At 43.8% G+C, this 24,160-nt stretch overlaps 1 protein-coding gene across 1 annotated transcript in view; it reads left to right on the top strand.

Moving 5' to 3' along the window:
* The first annotated feature begins 1,357 nt into the window (after positions 1-1,357).
* The window catches only part of LOC124607101 (UDP-glucosyltransferase 2-like), an 88,226-nt gene continuing 65,423 nt past the window's right edge, over positions 1,358-24,160 (top strand). Inside the window, exon 1 of the mRNA XM_047139297.1 lies at positions 1,358-1,380. The gene's annotated coding sequence lies outside the window, so the exon portion shown is untranslated. The remainder of the gene's footprint in view (positions 1,381-24,160) is intronic.

Genomic DNA, 24,160 nt, shown 5'->3' with positions numbered 1-24,160 from the left:
CACAGATACTGCACTATTATGGTAATTGTATACGTAATAAAGTAATCGATAATCGTGAGAAGACACAACATTTCGCAGATTCAAAACAAAATTTTGAATGAACTGCCTGAAAAAGAAGCACAAGACTGGTAGAATTAGCACAGCGGTGTTTTTTTTGTTTTGCTTTTGATGAATCCAACACTATTTGGCTATGTATTACAAATCGAATCAACGAACTATACTAGCAGAAAAGGTCGACGTATGTAAGTTCCTGACTACGTGTTTCTGTATGAAATTTAACCCAACTTTAACTCCCAATCTATAAAATGTCTATGTATTACCAAAACTATGTACCCTCAAATTGCTATCTAACTTAAACTCGGATGCTAACCTTTGACTAACCAGAACCTAATTTGAACTGAACTTTTACTGGTATGAATACAACTTATCTTTATATTAAATGCGCAGCTGAAGTAAAACATTTCAAATAACTTACGGGTTTGCTGCCGGGTGACGTCGTCGACCACCGCCGATATTTCGACAGGAGCACACCCTGCCATTCTCAAGGCACAACTGCAAGGAGGAAGCAATGTACAAGGGAATTTAATACCTCGGTTCACAGAGGAGAAACAAGGAAGGTACTACACATAGAACAAGTAACCGCAGAGTCCACACACAACCAAAGATAACCAACATCAGAAATATCGATAGTGACTATTAATCAGCAGGTGAGATAGCACTAGTTCTGTCCCTCTGTTTTTTGATGAGAGACAGAGCCGGATTCCAAGCAGCATTTAAGCAAAATCCACCATCTCTGTTTATAAGGTTGCTTGATAGTTTGATTTCAACAGCTTCCTTAATACCACTATCCCAATAGCTGGACGTGCAAGCCAGAATCTCTGTATTGTTGTATTCCATAGGATGACCGGTGTCAAGGCAATGTTCTGCAATGGCGGATTTGCTCGGCTGTTGTAAGCGTGTGTGACGCTTATGTTCAATACACCGGTCTTCCACAGTCCTGATTGTCTGGCAAATATATGACATGCCACAACTGCAAGGAATACGATAGACACCAGCGATTCGAAAAACCAATATTATCTTCTACGGACACAAACAGGGCCTTAATCTTAGAAGGAGGTCGAAAAACACATTTCACATCATATTTACGCAAAATACGGCCAATTCTGTTGGAAATGCTTCCTGCGTAAGGCAAAAAGGCCGTAAACTTAGGTACCACTTCGTTGCTATCGTCACTCACCCGTTGACAGTAGGCCGATAGCGCAACACACGTTTGATCCGCCTCTCACTATAACCATTCCGACGAAAGGTGACTTCGAGATGTGATAGCTCAGCTGCCATACTGTTCACAGACATGAATTTCTATCTACACATCATTCAAGGGTAAGTAAATGACAAAAAATCTATAGCGTGTTATTTGTTTCCATTGCACCACATTGTTTTTAAAAGCAGTTACGTATCATGTACCAGTATAATTTGTTTCTTGATTCTGGACCATTGCTGCGAGGTTAATACGAAGCTGGCTGTGAAATGTCTCATATTTGCAACTACTGTCACACAGAATAGTTACATTAATTAGTGTGGCTCGAAAATGTTTAGTATTCCTTGTCATTCCTACCAGATTTTTGAGTTTCCAGTACTTTTATTTGGGAGAGCTATAGAATGATTTTGTTCAGTTTTACATATGCAGCTATTCGGAAATAATTTCAATTTGAGTAAACCACCTTAGAAAATTGCTTTAATGAATTCAGTGTTCGACAGATTAAGCAGTATAGAAAGCAGAATTTCGAGGTAAGTGCATTGTGATTAAATTAACAGCATTCTGTGACACGAATTTCACTCAAGGATATACGAGAAACAATCTTTTCATGTTTAAGGTTCTAAAGTTCTGGAGAAACAGGGAAATAAAATATTTTTTCGGGTTTTTTGATTTATTAAACATTATGTCAGGAGGTGCTGCATTTCATCGAATGATTTCAGTTTCGTGTGAGGCCAGCAAATTTTGAAGTGGATAGGAAAATTTACGAAAATAACCGGGGAAACAAATTCTTAAATTCTGAAGGACCTCCAGTTGCTTTATTTAAAACCGAAAACGTCTGCTTGTTGTTGCATATTGTCGATTTTTTACTGCAACAAACGTAGCTCCTGAGGTAAAAGACAGAAATTAAAATTACAGTTTGTATTCAAGCCTAGAAACGCGTATTTAAGGCAAATCGTCAAAGAATTCTACATCTTGAAATAACATAGGGCAGTTTTGTTCAGTTACTTTACGCAATGATATAAATTTCCATACTTTCATTACAAGGCCATGTAGAAGAGGAAAGCAGGAGAATCCCTATGCGGTCTCAGCTCTAAAACTCGTAAAGTTCGTATAGCTGCAGAGTGCTTAACAGGAGCGTTCCGATACAGACCCGGCCATCAGTATGTGACGTCACAAGTGTGAGCGCAGGCCTATAGTCTAGGTGGTGTCGGCTGGAGTGCCGAGGTCGGGCGCAGCGACTTAATGCCATAACAGGCGCGTCTGCTTTCAGATGCCAGCCGATTGCACTGTCGCGATCCGTTGCTGAAGTCTTCGCCAGCGTCAGCACACATTTTGGTTGCGTTGTTGCGTTGCTGGCCTGCAGTACTCGCGAGCAGGTGAACTTTGATTCAACTACTCTTGATGAACTGTGGTATCGCGTTGAAGCTGCATGGGTAGCTGTACCTGTACACGCCATCCAAGCTCTGTTTGACTCAATGCCCGGGCGTATCAAGGCCGTTATTACGGCAAGAGGTACTGATTTCTCAGGATCTATGCACCCAAATTGCGTGAAAATGTAATCACATGTCAGTTCTAGTGTAATATATTCGTCCAATGAATACCCGTTTATCATCTGCATTTCTTCTTGGTGTAGCAATTTTAGTGGCTGGTAGTGTATTATTCGAGGACTTACCTGAAGGACCTCACACCGGATGGAACTGTCGATGAACGCGTGTGCGCGATACATTAATGCCTATCGTTTTTTCGATCATATGACTCTTGGCTAAGAAACACTTATCATGGCTACGTGAATACAGAATTAATGATTACCGTACCCTCTTGCTGCAGAACCGCCTGCTCAGCCATTGCACTCCCTCTCGTTCACACTCACCTCTCACACATCTACCTAAATATCATAGAAGTAGTAGTGGCTCCCAACAAATTAAAATCTTCTCTGTTCAGTCGTATAATAGACCCATCTTCTCAAACTCCTTTTCTGTAACAAGAACCCAGAAGGGTCTTCTGCGAAATCTCAAGGAACTCATACACTTGCCTTTAGATCACTAGTCTCAACTTCCTCTTCCCCTCCCCCTTCATCTTTCCCTCTCCCTTGTCTACAGTCTTCTATTAAAACAGTCAGCTCTTTTCACGAGTTGCGGCATGTATGTAATAATGTTTCACAGCGAGCCAGGAAGTGCTTGTTTTGTTATAAATCCAGTCATCTATCACAGAAATGATATTAACCAGGTAATTAATATCGGTCATCTATCACCATCTTCAGATAATTAGCGAATCCAGTACATAACGTTATTCGTGTCATTGTATGTATAGATGGTACAGTCACATTAATCAGCCATATCATGACGCAGCTTGTATGGCTCATTAATGTGACTGTAGCATCTATACATACAATGACACGAATTATGTAATGCACTGGATTCACTCAGGTCTGAATATAGTAACAGCTGACCGAAATTGATTGTCTCATTAATAAATAGTCAGCTCTTTCTGAATAGTTACGGTCATTTCAATCTTCCCCTGTCATTACACTTTGTGCTTATGATGATATTAAACACGGCTTCTTTGTGCCTTCTATTATCATTGTTATTGTTATTCGTATTTTTATCATTCACTGTTTTTATTTTCCCTTGTAAGTATAAGTAGTCTCAGGATAATGTATCAGAGACACTCATAGAAAATGATAATATTCTGTGTTAGTTTTTGATGTGTATAGTTCATGGTGGGGGAGAGTTTGAACGTCCTACATAAAATAATAAATAAATATGTTCCAGCTCATCACCATTATGCAGATAATCCTTTCCATGTAAAAATGCTTCAGTGAGATAAATAAATACTGTGTGATGTCATATGATTCCTACCGTAACACATATTTGTATAACAGAATGAGATAATGGACATAGGGGAGAGTTGCTATCTTTTTTGTGACCGTGGGATATATGACTGACACCTTGCAAAATACCACATGTGTAGTAATGTTTACAGTCCTAAGTATTCCTGAGACTATCTTCGACTATCTTCTTATTATTTTCCCAAATTGCTCCTGCTCGTGTTGTCAATGCAGTTATATTTCTCGTATAAATTTCGTGCATATCAGAGGCCACAGTTAATACATATTCTTATTTCTCTCTGCTACCACCTGCAGATTTGAGATGCAATGTAGTTTTCCATTCCATGATGATTTTGGAAAACAGAATCCTTGTTCTCATATATCGAACAGATTCTCTTTTGTAACTGAACAAAAACATAGAGTCCTTCGGCTACACCTTCTTCTTCTTTTCCTCTCCCGGTATGATGCAAAGTTGCCTGTTACGGTACCCATCCTTGCCGGGGTCTTCGTCTGTCTCTTCTTCCTTGACACTTTCTCTAGCCTATAAGTGGTGTCTCGTACTCTCCATTCTTTCTAGGTGTTCGTTCCATTTTCTTCTGTGATCTAGAAGTGTATCATATAGAAGAAAATGTTTTAGTTATTCTCTAATACCTTGATTCTTTAGTCTCTCTTCTACTGTGCAACTTTTAACTCTTTTTAGGGACTTTATTTCTTGTGCCTGATTACGGCTTTCTTGATTTTCGTTAGTCCCTTATGTCTCGCGTACGTTATGTTGTGTGGGTTCTGCAACAGTTTTGTAGTGTTTGATTTGAATATATTTCCTAGTTTTATTTTTAAGGTTTTGTTGTTAATTGTTTCATATAAGTGGTCGAATTTACTAAACTTAATTTCTGCATCTGTGCTGTAGCCATACGTCACCATCCATCTTCGGTAAGTGAAGAGGTTATTGGAGAATTTCGTGAGAATCGAAGCTACAGCGCGCAAATTCTCGCCGTAGCATCTTTTATAGAAACGGGCTTCTAACTAACCGTTCCAAGCTCAAAGACCACAACGGTAATCGAAAACATTCTTAAAAACCTCTCTTTTAAAGTTAACGCTGCAGAAACACAAGTAAATCCCAGACCATAAAGAATGGTCATCGAAACACAAGTAAATCCTATACCATAAAGAGTGGTCGCCCATAGGCCTAAGCTGTGGTCCCACTTTTATTTAGCTTGTACACTAGCTACATAGTCAGTACTGATCCTTCAAAGTCTAGCTGCGCCGACGACCTAGCTGTAGCAACTCAAAGCAACACATTCGATGAAGGTGAACAAACACTTACTAACAGTCAAGGAAAGCTCTACCAGTATTACAAGAAGTGGAGACTCTTTCCGAAGCCTAATATAACAGAAGTCATGTCATTCCACGTAACCAGAAGAATGGCAAACAGTGATCTGAGAGTAATGTTTCACAACAAAAAATTACGACATGGACGACACCCCAAAAATTAAGGTGATACTCTTGACAGAGCCGGACATTAGGGAAACACCGAGAACTAACAGGACAGAAGCTAAAATAAGAAATAATACATTAAGGAAACAGGCTGGTGATAGGCGGGGATCTAACGCAAATTCCTCTCCGACGACAACGTAACACATGAACCGATGGAGCTCAAAAGACCCACAGACAACAGTTCATTAAACATTCAACAATTTACCACGAACGTGACTCAATTCGAAAGAACCAATCCGGATAAACAACTGCAGACTCGCTCCAGAAATATATAATCTAACAAAAAGAATCGAGAAATTAGTGCGGATCCTTCCATGGTAATAAAAATTTGGGTGAAACAGATCCGACTACACAACTCCCCAAAGCGAACCAGGCAAAACAAATATTGAGTTTGTAACCTTCCCCTCACTTATCGACCTTAATGACAGTGAAAAATTAAACCACGTGTACCTAATGGAAGTCTGGGAAAAGCAATCGTCGCCGAAGTTAATCAGTCGCTAAAGAGGGAGGAAAGGTTACATCTAAATGAAAGAAAAAATGCAAATGAAACTGGTGGAAATTAATTTTTAAAAGGGATAAAGTTAATAAAGAAGGTAAATGTGCGGTCGTTACGTTAACAATTAACTGGCGTTAATTAGATATTTGAGATTTTGGAAAAATTACAGTCGCCAGTCCTATGGACAACTACTATAGTAACTGAAAAAGAAGGTTATTGCACATATAATTAGCACTAAAAGCGTGGCAACTGAAGGTTGGCACGTGTTGTGTGAAAACTGAATGTTTGTCAGAAGTAATAAATTTCGCTACACTCTGACTTAATTTAGCAAAAAAACCCCGGAAAATTGAAAATTCTTAATTTAGCAAAAAAAAAAAAAAAAAAAAAAAAAAAACCGGAAAATTGAAAGTTAATTTAGTGACTGAAATTAATAGTGAACTTTGGTTCTGAAGCACTACAAAACTAAATAAAGTAAGGTTAGTCTTGGGCTACCTCAACAATCATCTCAAAAGCAACTTGAATCTGCGCAATTTAGAAATAAGAGATTTAACTTTGTACTTGAATTAAATGATTTTGAACAGCTAACAACAGTAAAATTTAGTACATACCAAGCTGAGTTGCAGTCACAGACAAGCTAAAATATGGTAACAAAATTCACACTCTTAATTTGTGCTTGTGGAATCCAAATATAATTCTGTTTGGTTATGGTAGCCAGCTATGAATACTTTAACTGAACTTTGAAATTAAAGCAGTCAAATAGAATGATATTACTTTAATGCTTGCGTTAGAATTTCAACGACACCCGGGTTCATTCCGGAAAAGGAAGGGATCCTGCTTGGTAATGCAATTGGGACAATGAGCAACGAAGGTTCATGCTAAGTTGCCGTATTTTTGTGAGGCAAATGGAACAGTTTGAAAAGCTGAGGTCTGCCATACAGTTTTAAAACTTTACGTGCTTCCAGTCTTCCTTGTTGGTTGATTGAAGGTTTGAAGTCGTCGATCGAGGAGGTGGCGACAGTCACTCATTGTCAGCCGTTGCTGTTGCAGAAGCTGCCTTCTTCTCGACACGGTCACCAGGCGAAATGGGCTCTTGATGTGCGCCAGCTAATGCTTTCCGTCCGCGACACCGTGTCAGAAACTATCATAGCAAGTCGAGCACAATTACATGCTGCCAAACCCCGAAAGCGCGGCAACTCAAGGGAGCGTCACACAACACACCTGCTCCACCGCCCTACTCCAGCCAGACTCCGCTCTGACCGCGCTCCACGCGGCAGAGTTAACACTACCAAAGATCCTAAACACTTTGGTTCTCCACACGACCTATCGATGTAATCGTTCGATAGTATAGTTTCCCCTAAGTAAGACCCAGTGTAAAAATACAAATAATATTTACAAAACAAACCAATCATACATTAACATAAATGCATATATATACAAATAACAAAACAATTACAAAATATAAAGACACAGAAATGTCATATCTTCAGGTAACAAAATAAGGAAAAACTTTATAGTACAATAGATGGAAATAGGAGGATATGCATTTCCGGCGTTACAAGTTACCTCAACCTTATCAGAATTGGCTACTGCGTGATCGCTGCAATCCTATTGAATTGGGGAATAATGACCAGTATCGACTGAGGAACATTGGAACAAACATTGTAACACATCTTACACGACTTCCCAAAAAGAAAATTCGTGGGTATCTGGAAAGACATCGTAGACCCAAGACTGGCAGCAATTAACTAGCTGGAGTATTTAGGATATCCAATTATGGAGAAAAATGGACATCTCAACCGCTTTTAGGTACTGCCGGTTCGCCAGCTATCAGTATTACATGTATCTACATACATACTGATAGCGAAAACATTATGACCAGTGTCCACAGCGAGGTTGTATGCTGCTTGGTTGCGCTGAGGGCACGTGACGCGGCAAGAGAAGCACATGAGTGGAGCAGAAACGATTGGGGAATCATCCCGGCTATGGTAAATAGCGCAAATACGAAAATCCACCGACTTAAGTGACTTTCAAAAAAGTCATTTTGTTGTGGCCCAGTCTCTGGGGGCGAGGATCTTGGAAACGACGAAGTTGGTCGGCTGTTTGTGTGCTACCGTCGTGAGGACCTATGGAAAGTGATTCCAGAATTCTGAAACCACGAATAGGCGACAAGAAGTTGGACATCCATACTTCATCACAGAACATAGGGATTGGCGGTTTGCTCGCTCTCTAAAGCAGGACAGGCGGCAAGATGTGGCAAATCTGACGACAGAGTGTGGTCCTGGCGCAGACACACGTTCAGCGCACAGCGCTGAGCATGGTGTTTCTTAGCAGAAGACCCCTACGTGTTCCCGTGTTGACCCAACTACATCATCACTTATGATTACAGTGGGCGCGGGATCACCCAGATTGGACCACTGATCAATGGAATCGTGTGCCTGGCCAGATGAATACCGTTTATTGTTAAAACCAGGTCGATGGTAGTGTCCAGATACGCCATCATCCAGGTGAGCGGTTGCTCGAAACATGCAGCGCGGCACGGACGCTCGCAGGTGGAAACTGTGTTGTGTTATGGTCTTCTATGGGACTTGCGGTAGTAATGAAGGCACCGTGACAGATATAGACTATATGAACATTATTAGGGACCACGTGTAGCCCCTTATGCCTGACGTCTTCCCCAAGAGCGATGGCATCTTCCAACATGATGACCGTCCATGCCATAAGACCGGTGCTGCAATGGTTTGAGGAGCATGATAGTCAACTCATGCTGATGTGTTGCCATCAAATTCGGTTTACCTGAATCCGATGAAAAGCAACTGGGACGCTATCGGACGCTAGCTCCTGATCCACAAGGCAAGTGCCCGTAAATTACGGGGAGTGTGTAACCTGTGCTTAGGTATCTGGTGCCACAAACCTTTAGTAACCCAAGTATTTATCGGATCAATGGTAGGCAGAATCACTGCTGAATTGCGCACCAGAGGTGGACCGAGACGCTTTTCAGTAGGTGGTCATATTATTTTGGCTCACCAGTGTTTGTAGATGTATCTGCTTGTACTAATTCATCTCATTATATCTTATCTTGTATCAGTTTAATTGGGTGTATTGGGTTAGCCCATAAGTCGTGGCGATTTTTTTATTTTACGTTTAGGCTTTCACAAAGGCAAACAGGAATGGACAAAAAACGTCTTTCCAACTTTCAATAAGTTGTTCAGTGCGTCGACAATAGGAATCAACTGATTTCCACTCGAAGAAACCGTGCAGCCTAGCATTCAGATACACATCATTATTGAGCGAAAGGCGACGAAATGCATTAGAGAGGGTTTGTAACAGATTGGAATCCGAAGGTGCCAAGCCGGGAGAATGTGAAGAATGCGGCAGCACTTCCCAGACGAGATAATGAATAGCCTCCTTGACAATGTGAGGGCGTTTTCGTATCGCCCATCAGGACGTTTTTCCGCGTTGTTGAGTCATTGCGTTTGTTGAACGAAAAGCTCTTGCGGACATGTCTTCTTATAGATCAGGCTTACCGACCAATGATCTTCTTCAGTACGAAAGCACTCACATTGCCCCAACTCTTACCGGAATCAGTAGATTGACTGCCGCGAGTAATGAGTATGGTGGGCCGGCGCACTACAAATGTAGTGTCTGGACAGGAAGTTGGAAAGTGTGGGTCTCACGGGGAATGTGCCAGAGATAAGACCCTGCAGTTGCACTATCGTCTGTGTCCTTTTTGGCTCAGTCGGACAGCCAGTCGGCTATCAGCCGTGTTGTGAAGCGGACGTGAGCGAGGCTCTGTGCGGCGCTCCGCAAGCGCGGCGTTGTTTAGTCGCGCGGGTAGTGGTAGTGGTATTGCAGTGTAAACAAATCATCTCGAACGACGATTTGGCTTTCTTACAGAAAGGCCACGATTAATTAACGTTCGATGCCCAGTACGGACGACCTCAGGCATACGAAGTAGAGCGTCTCCTGCGTGAAGTAATGCACGTCGATCCACAGGAACATCTTTCGATCGCCTCCAGCACAGTTTACCTGAAACTTGTCGATGAAGCAGCGTACGAACGACTTCTTCGCCGTTCCATCGATGAATATAGTTTCCACCCCTCGGACGGCCATGTGGGTGTAGTGACTGTCGACCATGCAGGCCTCGGCGTTCTAAACATATGAATCTTTGAGCTGCCGTTTGAAGTTCCGGCCACGCTTGTCGTGAACGCACTAAGGCCTTACGGGGAAGTACTAAGTCACGTGGAAGAAAAGTGGCTTACGTTCGAGACGTATCCTTCACTAAATGGAGAGCGTAAGGTGCGAATCGAACTGCATAAACACATTCCATGGTACGTCACCGTTGGTGGTTGTCGAGCGATCGTCATTTATGACGGTCAGCCGCGGACTTGTTCAGGGTGCGGTCAGGAAGGGCATGTACTCTCTGAATACCTGCAGCGACGCCTAGTCCAAATACCACTTGCAGACACGACGCCTACATCGCAACCGAAAACGCTGCCTATTACATACGTTGAGGCAGCGAGGACGCGGACGTTGTTCCATTCCAGTTGCCGACTCCCGCGGGCCCGGTTTCCGAGCCCACGACGACGCAGCCTCCATCTGAACTGTCGCTGTGCTCGACAGCAGCGACCACGTCTGCACTCCAGCCGTGTGAGGAAGGAGAGCATCAGCAAATCGATTCGAGCTCGGACATGGAGATGGGGGAGGTGCCTACTGTTTGTCGTGATCCACAGGACGCGGTGTTCTCGCAAACGGAAGTCGTCCAAGAGACGAAAGAAGAGGGGGCTGTCGTCAGGAAATGATTCGCGACATGGTGACAGGTTGCAGGAGGATGAGAAAAATCCCTCTGCGGCCCGGGCTGTGGACCTCACGCCAACGGTTCCTGGTTGGCTGCTGGCAATGTCCGCCCAAGGACAAAGCCAAGTTGATGTTCAACTCACCGACTAGCCCCCTGGCGATTTTGGGGTTAGACACCGGAAGAACGTCATGCGTCGCCTAACGTACAACACCTCTAGCTTGGTGATTGGGCGTCGGAGATGGAGATGGTAAGAATGGTATCAGACTCGAGCGACAACCAGATGCCCGCGGCCGGCGGATCATAGGACGGACATCTTGTCTCAGCCGATCAATAATATATACGGTGCGGGTGACAGGGACGGTCGGACGGACGACGTGGCTCATATTGGCTTAAACGACTTCAGGATACGTCATCGTACTATCAAATGACCCAGGTGTATCGGATAGGTACAGTCAATGTCAACGGCGTTAGTACCACTATCAAAACTCAGTTGTTAAAGGACATGATTCGGGCGGCGGACATTGATATCTTGTTTCTTCAGGAGGTACGGCTTGATCTGCGCCTGGATGTTTATGGGTACGCGTCTTACGTCAACCCAACTTCCGACGGTGGTGGTGGTACGGCCATACTACTACGCGATGGCATCGTACCAACGGATATTCAGTTTTTGCCATCAGCGAGAGGCATTGCGCTCACCATCGGCGCAGTCCGCCTTTTGAATCTGTATGCCCCTTCTGGTACTGCGAACCATTGAGATCGAACACTCTATTACTCCACTGAGGTAGCTCCATTGCTTCTAGGCGCTACAGAGCACCTGGTGGTGGGTGGGGAGTTTAACAGTGCCTTACGCCCTGAGAGTCAGATACCTCACCACGTCCCATGTCCAGCCTTTTATGCTATGGTCAGAGATCCCGCTTTGCATGATACATGGACGCTAATCCACGGTGACCGACGCGGATATACACACGTCACCAGCCACTCTGAGAGTAGGTTGGACAGGATTCATGTCTCCCGAGGTCTTCGGACAGCAGCTGTCGGTGCTGAGCTGTGGCTCACTGCATTCACCGACCATCAGGCCTTCATCTGCGCCGTGACTCTGCCACGACAACAGACGAGCTGCATTAGAGGACCTTGGACTGTTAACATTCTCCGGGATACCGGACACAAATGTGAGCGACGGCGCCATACGTATGATTCCACGACACGATGGTGGACATACTGCGCCAAACCAGCTCTTCGACGCACGCTCACGGCGTACGGACGAGACAGGGCGCTTTGACTCCGATTCACCTCTGACTTTAACTACACGGTCTTGCGGGAACTAGCGTTGCAACAACATTCGCCAGAGCGCCAAATGGCCGTCCACCGGACACAGGGATGGATGGCTTCTGCAGATCACGGCTGACATATTGGACGGCACGCGGGTTCGATCGGGACTGCAAGATTCCATTCCCGAGGAACGTGCCTCTCTTTATCACATTGTCAGAGAACGCAGACACCATAAGAGACGACTCACCGCAGCAATTATTTCTGTGGACGGGGAAAGCGCGGAGACACACAACGGCGTATCCTGTGCCCTCACAGATTATTACCGCACTCTCTATCTAGCAGATCAACGGCGTGACAATGACATTGAAGACGTCCTGCACGACCTGCCACCATCGGGTAGGGCGCAAGGCCATGCCACATTTTTGGAGGCCGTCACGTGGGAAGAAATGCGCATGGCCCTCTCGCGGGCGCGAGAAAAAAACATCTGGACTTGATGGTCTTCCGCTTGAATTTTATAGCACGTTTTCTGACCTGACTGGGGAAGTTTGGCGGCGCCTGTGCTGCGAGCCCCTGGATCGGGGCTTCGGCGTCCACCCGAATTTTTGGAGGGCCAAACACAAACTGGGGGTGCAGACCGGAAGACTTCCGGCCGTTGACGTTAATGAATTCGGATTACAAGCTGTTCGCCCGCATGCTTCGTTCTCGCCTCTTCGCTATTGTCAAAGATGCTATTCATGCCGACTAAACATTACTGGGAGGTGGCAGTAATATACACACGGCGTCAAGCTCTTGTAGAGATGTGGTGGCACTCATGTCGGCATGTCACTTAGAGGGTGCCCACATGGCAGTTGACGTAGACCACGCATTTGACCGAGTTGAGCACCATTTCTTGCAGGCTGTCTTAGAGAAGATGGGACTGTCCCCAATATCGGCAGATGTGGTTCTCCATCTCATCCACGGAGCCCCTTCCACAGATCTGATCAATGGCTGCCGCTTGCCACCGTTCACTATTGCGCTCCCAGTGCGACAAGGATATCCCCTGTCGGCCTTTCTCTTGCCCTCGAGCCTGCACTTCAGGTCTACGACAGCGTTTGGAGGGCATTCGCCTCCGCGATGTGCATTTTAAATGTTGTGCCTATGTCAACGCTGTAGTAGTCTCGGCGAGGTCGGCAGAAGATATATGTACGGCGATTGAGTGGCCGGGAGCCGTATCAACCCGCGAAAGTCGCCCTACATGGATGTGGGCTGAGGACTGCTTATGAATACGCCAGTGACCATTACCAAAGTCCCGGCGATGAAGTGTTTGGAAGTGTACTTCCATGGGAACGTGCAGCGTACAGCAGCAGATACGTATCGCAGACTACTTAATGTGCTCCGCACTCAAGTTCGCCTCCATAACTTTCGAACACTTGACTTGATAGTGCGAGTATATTTTGTCAACGTCTACTTCGCTCCGAAACTTAATCATTACACACACGTTCTCCCGATGGTCGCTACGGTAGCTGCAAAGTTCCAGGCGGCCTTCGGTTATTTAGCCAGCGAGGGTAGGGTGTTCAAGAACCGTTACGAGACGCTAACGCTGCCCACACGTGCAGGCGGCTTTGGAATGATAAACGTGCACAACAGGGCGCGCGCTCTCTTCCTGCGGACGATGCATCGCCTACGTACTTCGGTCAAGGACACTATCCCTGGTAAACTGATTCAGGAGGTGGTGGCTCAATCCCTCCGTCCGCCGATTTCTGTTGGACATATCACGCCAGCCCTGTGTCACATTCGCACCTATCTGGTCGCCATGAGTTACCTGTTGGATCTCTTGCCGACCACGCGGGATCCTAGAACCAAGGACTTCTACCGCTACTTTCAACGGACGCTGCCTGCTAGTGTGGTTGAACGCCGACTTCCGGTAGTTGGCTGGAGGCGGGTGTGGAGCAACATACACTCGCCTTTCCTTCCCACCACGGTCAGGGCACTGTGGTATGTGATAACGACTGAAAAATTCCCCACCCGACAACGTTTACACATGACACATCTTGCCGGGGATCCTCTCTGCCCCAGATGCACCGATGTCGACAATGAAATGAACCGTTTAATTTGTGGTACGGCTACCGACTGCTGGCACCTCACACATCCCAAGTTGGCATTGTTGCTGCGACGGACGCCTCAGTCCGTAGAGCCCACCGAACTGATCCATCCCGACGTCACTTGCTACCCTGCTACTCGTCACAACGCCATGGTGTGGGCTGAGAGTATGTGGCATTGTCATACTTTTTTAATGAGAGCGTTGCAGGGTTGTTAGATTTCTGGCATTATTTAACGAGTAATTACACGATTTTACGACGCAAAGCATTGTATGGTACGCTCCTTGCGAATTACTTGTGGTCGTTGTTAATGCGCCCTCCAGACTATTGGGGTGTACCGGGTGTGAGAAGAGACTGAGATATTACACATGATGGACTGATGAGATACACCAACTGTAATTATAGGGTGTTTCACCCTCGCTGAACGAGAAGACGACAAGGACATCCCACCGTCTGGCTGCTGTGGACACCCCATAGGGAAAAAAAGGAAAGAAAAGAAAAGGAAGAATTACAAATAAAAAAATGGCTCTGAGCACTATGCGACTTACCTTCTGAGGTCATTAGTCGCCTAGAACTTAGAATTAATTAAACTAACTAACCTAAGGACATCACACGCATCCATGCCAGAGGCAGGATTCGAACCTGCGACCTTAGCGGTCGCTCGCTTCCAGACTGTAGCGCCTAGAACCTCACGGCCACTCCGGCCAGCACAAATTAAAACATAAGAACAAAAGAAACAACACATAAAATATAATAAAGTATTCTACCCCTTCCTTTATCCTTTTCTTTTTTAATGAAATGTTCAGAGGCATATTTAATTTTTGTTCGTGGGCGGAGCCTCAAGTGGTTGCACATGACCCTTCTAGTTAGCTTTAGGGTGAAAGTGTCGGTGGCACTAGCTTTGTTTTTGATTTTAGGTTAGATAGGTTTTTGAGGATAGTATGGGTGACAGGGGCCAATGCCTGAAGTGGAAGCGGTCTAAACAAAAACAAAAGATAGAGCGTCTGGCATGTAAGCAGGAGGTCCCGGGTTGCGGTCGGGGCATACATTTTTCAACTGTCCCCTTTGATATTTGTCAACGTCTGTAAGCAGCTAAAAGTCTGGATTTCATTACAATTTCTTTCTTCGAGAGCTGCAAGATCACCAATGGTATCTGTACAGTTACCAGCTTCATCTACATAATTGTTTGTCGAATAACGTAAAACGCATTGTCAAAACGTTTATTTTTTACGCAAAATTTTCCCTTAAGAAAAATCCGTCAAGACTCATAAACCAATACAGTTGCTGTAAAATATAATTCTGTAAGCCATATGCTAAACAAACAAATAAATAAATAAATATATGTAAATGTTGAGCAATGTTGGGGAGGTACAGCAGCCTTATCGTACTCCTTTGTTAGTTGATATCTCATTAGGCATTTTCCAGTTAGGATCTAGAGTAACTTCTCAACGTATTACTAAATTTCCGGATATTCGCGATTCGTCATTATCTGCCAAAGTTCCTGTCTATTGACATGGTCCAAAGCTTTTTTAAAATCAACAATAATAATGCATGTCTCTTTATTATATTTTCTGTGTTTTTCTAGAATTTGCGGTAAAATAAAAGCGTATTTGTCGTGGAGCTTCCTTCCCTAAAAGCCATTTGTTCCTCACACAAAATTACTTCCGTTATGTTTTAAGTCTTGTTTAAAATCTTCGCATATAGCTTGCATGCTGAGTCTAGGAAATGTATTGGTCTGTAGTTACTGCACAGGCTTTTGTCTCCCTTTCTAAAAACTGATATCATCCCAGGAATCTGCCAGTTTTTGGGGATATTTTGTTCTTCCAACATTCGTTTAAGAGATGTATTAGTCTTGGGTGTAGTACTGTTTCCTGGTAGCTTAGCAACTCAGTATTAATATCCTCTCTTCCTGTTGCTTTTCTGTTCTTCAATGTTGTCAAGGCGGGTGTTATTTCTTCAGATTGTGTTTCATGTATAACCTTCTTACCTGTTCGCTCAGTTTCAAATAATGAAGTGTCTTCTGTTTTTATTTTGTTTTCCTTTACTTCATTTAAAAATAATTGTTGCTGATATTACAGTTTACTTACCACAATGTGCAAATAGTCCTTGAAACTTTATCACGCAGTGAAGGTATGAGTTGATACAGATCACAATAATGTATATTGCAGAAGCGTAGCAATGTGTTGCGACAACAGTAGTAACCCACGACAAACAGAAACGGATTGTTGTTGCAGTTCTCATACACCTAGTGCAGTGTACTACCATAAGATGTCAAGCATAGACAGAGGTGGTAAGACGTATTTCCAAAAGCTTTCTGATACCCCCAAAGTTGGTGGTAAGTGTGTTTCCCAAGGACCACAAATGACAGATTAATTTTGTGGTGAGTATACTTCCCAAGCCCCTTTCAGAAACTACTTTTGTGGTAACTGCACTTCCCAATAACCATTAAACCACCATTGTTTGGGGGTATATATGCTTCCCACAGTCCTGAAGCTGTAATTCACAACAAACAGAGACTACAGCAGGTGCACCGTACTGCACTAGAGGCCAGGAGCGTACAGAAGTGGTAACACACATTCCGCTGTATAGAAACACATTTAGTGAGAAGTATACCCTCTCAAGGACCGCGAAAGGGTTGACACCCTTCTTAAGGTCCTCGTTCGAAATTTGTAGCCGGTTTCTTTTCCTTATTTTCTTGATTTAAAAAGAGCTTCTCTGGCTACTCTATATACCACATTCTTTATATTTTCTCATTCATCTTCTATATTACCCTTCGTTTGCTAGTCTGCAAGATATTTATTTAATCTGCTTTAGTGAAGATGTTTCACGCTGTCCTTTTGAAACAAGTGTACTTAATAAAGACTCTGATTTTTTGGTTACTTATTTGTTTTGTCATTTTCTTGAATTTTATAAAAAAGATCTATTCCAGAGATTGTTAAAAATGATCTGACACTATATCATGACCGCTATAAGGTCTTGTATCCCTTACTTGATCTGCTCGCTTATCATTTACCAAGCAGTAGTCAGTTACTGATGCAAGAACTAAATGGCTCCGAGCACTATGAGACTTAACACCTGTGGTTATCAGTCCCCTAGAACATAGAACTACATTTAACTAACCTAAGGACATCACACAAATCCATGCCCGAGGCAGGATTCGAACCTGCGACCATAGCGGTCACGCTGTTCCAAACTGAAGTGCCTAGAACCGCACGGCCACACCGGCCGGCGATGCAAGAACTTTAGTGACCCAAGTATACTTATGTAAATTAATTTTCTTAAAAAGTGAGTTTTATATTTTTAGTTATTGTAAGTGGCAAAATCCCTTGTTATTTTTCCATTTTAATTACATACCGTTTCTCCAAAAGGCCATATAATGTTCGTTACTCGGAAATTTCACATTCTGGCATTGAAATCGTCCATCATAATAATATGGTCAGTAGCACTGTAAATATTCAAATTCTTTTGTAGTTCTTCATATAAGGTGTTAAGGTTATCATTTTTTCCTTCTTCTGGTGCAGCCATTGCCTCTCGTCAGTTTTCTTCTGACTGTAAGTATGTGCAATCTTTGAACTGTTTTCCCAGTTCTTTATGCAGGAGCCGTGCTACACCATTGCTTGCTCTTTTATGTTATGTAATTACACTACAGAACATAACGTAATCTCCTACACATTTATAACCTCTAGCTTTCATTTTCGTAAATGTGATTACTACAACAACGATATTCAAGTCTTTTAGTATATTTACTAGTTATATATCTTTTTGAAAAATTCCTCTGACATTACATGTTGCTGCCTTCATGCACCCATTGCTTCAATTCCATTTGCCTTTCTTCATAGCATTATCATTTACCTTTGAGTCCATCCTGTTTCCGAGGCTCCTTGGGGTGCAAGGAGTAGTGTAGAATTGGTTACCAGCCATCACCCCCCCCCCCCCCACCCCCACCACCACCTAGGTGGACAAGAATTTCCTTTCGGGGTTACCTTTCTTAGCTGATATGTTCTGATTATTAAAGGTGCTAGAAAATTTACCTCTCATCCTCTCCCGTTGGCAAGATAACATACATCCACTTACGCCATGCATTGTCCAGGGCTCATGCGACTCATGTCCTCTGGAAGATAGGGTTGTCGGCCGAATTGCCTTGAAATCTTGAAGGTCGAATTAATTCATGAAGTTTCGGCGGACGTTTCATAGAGTTTCCACTCTGAACGGATATTGGCAGTCTGAACAGACACTGGAATCCTATGCTAAGCTTTGACCGTTGGAGATAGAAAAGGGTAATGAAAGTCGCCTGAGCCAGCCGAAGTGGCCGTGCGGTTCTAGGCGCTGCAGTCTGGAACCGCGAGACCGCTACGGTCGCAGGTTCGAATCCTGCCTCGGGCATGGATGTGTGTGATGTCCTTAGGTTAGTTAGGTTTAACTAGTTCTAAGTTCTAGGCGACTAATGACCTCAGAAGTTGAGTCCCATAGTGCTCAGAGCCATTTGAATCAACCGAAGTCGCCTGAGATCTCGAAACCTAAAACAGTTGAGGCCAAAAAAACAAGAGCAGGCCACAAGTAAGTGGCAGTTATGTCAGACTTAGCTAAGGCTCGTGTGGTTGCCGCCCACTTATTCCCAAGAAGAAGACTCCTATCGGGCCTTCTCTTTGTCAGCAATATCACCAGCTGACAAGTGTTGCATGGTTGTTCCTAGAAGAAGCATTACTCCAGCCAGCATTGATCAGTGGATCATTGAAACACACCGACATCCCAGTCACGTCAAGGCGAGGAGGAGCTACATCTTTACTCAACAAATCAACCTACGCTGTTTGGCGGAGGGTACTTCTGTCACCGCTAGTATCGCCGCCTACACCTCAAAACCACGCTCATTCGCCGTCATGCGTTGGAAGAAAGAATGTTGGTAGACTTCCTTATGGTCTGTAATCTGTCAAATTTTCTCGTCGTGATTATTTCGCGAGACGTACGTGATGGAAAGTAATACGTTGCCCGACCCTTCTTGGAACATATGCTCTCCTAATTTTAAAAGTAAACGTCGTCATTATGGCTAATCACTCTCTTGTGCCACAATTCTGCACCCAGTAGTTATGCAGATACTGTTTTAGAGATGTAAAACAGAGGTGTTACATAACAACACACACATAGTTCTACAAAAAAAGCTTGTGATTATATTAACAAAACACTAAAAACATAGAACAACGTAGTACAAAGAAACTGTCATAAAAGCGTGTGAAGGCAACGATACGTTGAGACAATAGCTTTGAAATAATTACGAGAAGTAGAGTGGAGTGCACGGTATAAGGACGGCCACCGTGAAATGTTGCATATTTGATGGGAAGCATATCTTGTATTTTTAATCTAACTTATCTAACAATGTGATGTGAAATGATGTTAAACAAGCATGAAAAAACCGAAGGTTACTTAAGAGATTAACAGATCTTATAAATGAGAAGTTGAATTTGATATAATATCCATAATAATATACAGCACATACAAATTTTAATCCAATGTATACTGTCTGAAAAAAATGTGGAGCATCCAGAAGACATGGTCGGACCTCAATGTAATACATACACACCATTAGCGTATACGTAAATCGGGTTGCTTGCAACGTCTTTGAGAGGTAGGATGGCCATCACAGTGCGTTAGTGTTGTGCGTGTTTAGCGCCGTTACAATGCCTCGTATGATGTACGAGGTGCAAAAATAAAGTAATGAGACTGATTTTCTTTGCAAGATGTGGCAACCCTGCAGGTTTGCGTAGGCACAATATCTTTGACCTTGGTCTATAAGCTGCTTCTAGTCCAACGAGTTAAAATTTTAACTCATTGTTCATGTCCAAGCGGCACATCGATGCAACTGCTCAGTCGGGAGTTGTGCTGTAATAACACGTGTTTGCGTCTCTCGTCACGGAAATGGAACCGCTTATTATTGCGCAACGGTATGCCATTTCTTTTTGCGTTAAATTGGGTGAAAACGCGACGATAACTTACGGTAAGCTTCAGAAGGCTTTTGGAGAGGAAGTTATGTCAAGAGCTCAAGTTTTTCGTTACCATAAAGTGTTTAGTGGAGGCATAACGAATGGTGAAAATGAAGACCGCAGTGGATGACCATCAATCTCGATCTGATCAAAGGTTATACGTGAAAATTATTGGAGAAGAACTGAACATTAGCCGAGAAACGGCTCGTCTAATAATAACTGAAGATTTTGGTATGAGAAAGATTTGTGCAAAATTGGATTCTGCATCACGGTAATGCACCATCCCATACTGCTCTGTCAGTACGGCAATTTTTAACCTCAAAACAGATACCATAGCCACCTTATTCACCAGATATCGCTCCGTGCGACTTTATTCTATTCCCAAGACTCAAAACGGCGGTCAAGGGACACCATTTTCAAACAACACAAGATCTCCAAAAAGCTGTGACGAGGGTCTTGGAGGATATTGAAGAAGATGAGTTCCAGAAATGTTACCATCAATGGCAGAAGGGCTGGAAAAAGTGTGTGCAATCAGGAGGGAACTACTTTGAAGGAGACAACACTAAACTGACTAAAACGTTACACAACATTTTTTTTTCGCATCAGTCTAATTACTTTTTGTCACATCTCATATAACAGGTATGAACAACGAGAGAAGTTGAATGATCGTGTGAAGGACACTGACAAGCTGCGTACTCGTGTTAGTCAATATTATCAGCGCCTGACAGAGTTAGAAAGTGGTCTCATTGTTGGTCTCCATTTCACCAGCTGGTCGAATCGTGCAATATAAATATTTGTGGGGCATTCGGATGTGATAGTGACCTGATGTTAGAAAGCCTGGGAACCCGAGTGAAGGTGTACTAGTCATCGAGGTTCTCATCAGTCACGCCTGACCACCACAAGGGAGCATCACTGTATTGTGCACCAAGCACACAGTAATCTCTTTACTTCTGCGCCTGCCATTATACAACACGTAATGGACCCGTTGCAACATTCTGTGACACCTTTGGACGAAAACCAGCTGCAGTCGGACTTCGGAATCACCGTCGCTCGAGTAGACTACCTATGGAGAGGTGCTATGACCGGGAAGCATGGACTGCCGATGAATGGCGTTGCACTGTGTTGGTGATGAATCGCGATTCTGCACTACCAGATGACCAACGTGGGAAAGCATACCGGCATCCTGGGAAGAAGTCTCATACTTAACAGTGTTCTATAGAGACACAGCTGTGTGACTCCTGGTGCATGGTGTCATGAGCTACGACTTAAGGAAACGGCTAATAGCCATTGAAGGCTCTCTGACTGCATAACGGAATGTCAGGGACATCCTGCATTCTCATACGTTACCTCTCACCCGACAATATCGCAATGCTATTTTTCAGCAGGACAATGCTCCTCCACGTATGGCACGTGTCTCTATGAATTGTCTGCCAGATATTGACGTACTCCTGTGGAAGATCCTAAGGTTTGTACCTGACAGAACATATGTGGGACATGCCAGTATCAAGGATATCAAGCACCAGTTACACAGTTATGAACTATTTGCCACAGGAAAGGATACAATGGCTTTATGACACTCATCCCAAGCTAATGAGTGCACTCATCAAGGCCAGAGGAAAAGCAAAGTCATTCTGATAAGCGGGATCATACCGCCAAGTTCTTCGTAAATTTCAGTCGATACTGTAACCATTGAAATAACAACGCATACCTTCGAAAACTGTGAGGTTTAATTTCGTTCCCTCCTCCCTCCCCCCCCCCCCCCTTCCCCCCCTTAAGCTAGGTATTTACCGTTTTTTGTTCGGCAGTTTGGAAAGGACATTTATTACACAAGCCTAAGCGTCTGCATATTATGAGACAAATTAACAATTGAAGGTAAAATATTGTAGGTTGTTAGGTCATGACATATTTCTTCTACACGATCGATGTTTCGACCTCTCTGCTGCTGGGGTCTTCTTCAGGATAGCAGTTCATGTAGAGCTGAACACGTCAAAGGCTAGTGTCGCTTTTTCTTCTAAATGAGAGTTGGCCCCCGCTTATAGTGAAGAAATGTGTAAAATTATTGTGGGTACCATTGATGGGCCATCGTCATTGAATAGAAAAGGAGTATCCCCATGCTTATGCGGAAGAAGAGGAGTTACTGGTTAAAATTCTTCCTTCAGTTACTGGTTGGTCATCGTCGTTATGTAGAAGCGAAACGTGCGCAGTAGGGGAGGGGGAATGTTTATCAAAAATATTACCGTCCACGGAGATGGCTTCATGGTCACTGTATTCCTAGTGCACTGTGGCTGCGTATTCACCTCCGGGAAGCCACAAAGCGTGAAGCACACAGCCCTCCTCTATAATGAATCTATATTCGTTCCTGGAAATGTCAATCTCTACTCGGACTTTTATACTATAACTATTGGTACGTCGTTGAAAGCAATGTCTTGGCCGCAATTCTTCTGATTAACAATTCAGGTAACAGGCCTAAATTGATATGGATTGTAATAAAACGAAGTGAAGTAACATATGTCACAGATGAAGAAAATACACTGTTAGGTTAAACTGATGGTCATAAACAAAAACTCAGACGGCAGCGCGTATGGTTCATTATGTTTTCTTATGTATTTCAGTTATGATGTGTGACATTAATGTTAAATTTTCCGGAGTAATAGCCCCACAATCGGATCTCCGGGTGGGAGCAACTTTGATGTCCCAAACACCATGTAAGGTGGCTATAATTTCGCACCTTACAAGCACTCATCCACATACTTTGTCGTGATGTACAACCACATTAGGTATTATTTGATAGGTAGTACATCATATATATGAATATTTAAAGGAGACTGACAATGTCACGTACGCATTATAAATAATTGTTAACGCAATTATAAAAACGGCATAATGAATGATTGCCTATACTAGTAAAGGTTGGAACGCCAGTGGAGATGAAACGGCAGGCAGAACTCAACCTCTGGGTGGAAGGCCCGCACAGGTGTTGGTCCTGTTTAAGCACAGGAAGTAGCTAGACAGACATCGTAGCACCTGTGCTCTGGAGCACAATAAGGTGACGGCTGGCCGCTATTGTAGTAGGGGTCGGAAGGATAACCGGATAACACTTGCGAACGCTGAAAATCTTGGACGCAGGTGAGAGGAACGAAGAAGCGGCACCTCAGAAACCACACAGGCTGGGTTATTTCCAAGGACTTTTACTCAGTAGCGTACCACTGTACGAGTATAGGTTTTTCCTCGCAAACTTTCCACGCTGTACGACAAAAGCCTAAAATAATGTTGGTCGGCGTTCGGAAGAATCCGCAGAGAGGGAGAATATTCCGTAGTTTCGGGATATGATTCGTTTTCGGAATTACGATGGTTGGGAGCCGAACCTTGCCGGGAAGCCAGCGCTGGAGAGACGACGTCTTCCGTTGTGAGAGTCCATGTGTGACGGTCGCTCGATATCAAATTTGTTGATACAGATCTCCTTGCTCTCAGGAGAGTTTATAGTTTGAACAGTTAGGCACTGTACTGTTGCGAACCTATACGGTTCTGGACTTCACCTCCGGGTTGATTGTCGTCGTTGAGTACGCAGCGTTCAGTAACTGAGAGCACTTCTTCTGCCTATACTTACGTTGAGATGTTATCTGAACTCCGTCCTCGTGGCTGGGAGTTCGCGTTTCTCGTCTCTAGAACACAGAGAGGAGAAGACAGAATTAGAGTATATTAGTCAGAGGACCGCCTTCTGCCGTCCTAGTGTTTGAGGGAGTTTAATTGTGGCTGGAGTAATTCCATTGTCGCAGTCGAGTACGAGAACCATCACTTCGACGCACCAGACGCAGTAAATACGGTGATATCGCAAACTGCTTCGGCTTATTAGGGCTATAAAAGTTAAACAGCTGTGATCACGTTAGTTTATTTCCACTGAAGTTCCACACCATCGTAGATCACTTTGAAAGTAGTGCCTTCTAGTGTTTCGTACGTAGATGAAGTCA

This window comes from Schistocerca americana, chromosome 3, assembly GCF_021461395.2.
Source record: "Schistocerca americana isolate TAMUIC-IGC-003095 chromosome 3, iqSchAmer2.1, whole genome shotgun sequence".
NCBI lineage: Eukaryota > Metazoa > Arthropoda > Insecta > Orthoptera > Acrididae > Schistocerca > Schistocerca americana.
Note: the sequence above shows the minus strand (reverse complement) of the source record. Positions and strands in the feature narration are given on the sequence as shown.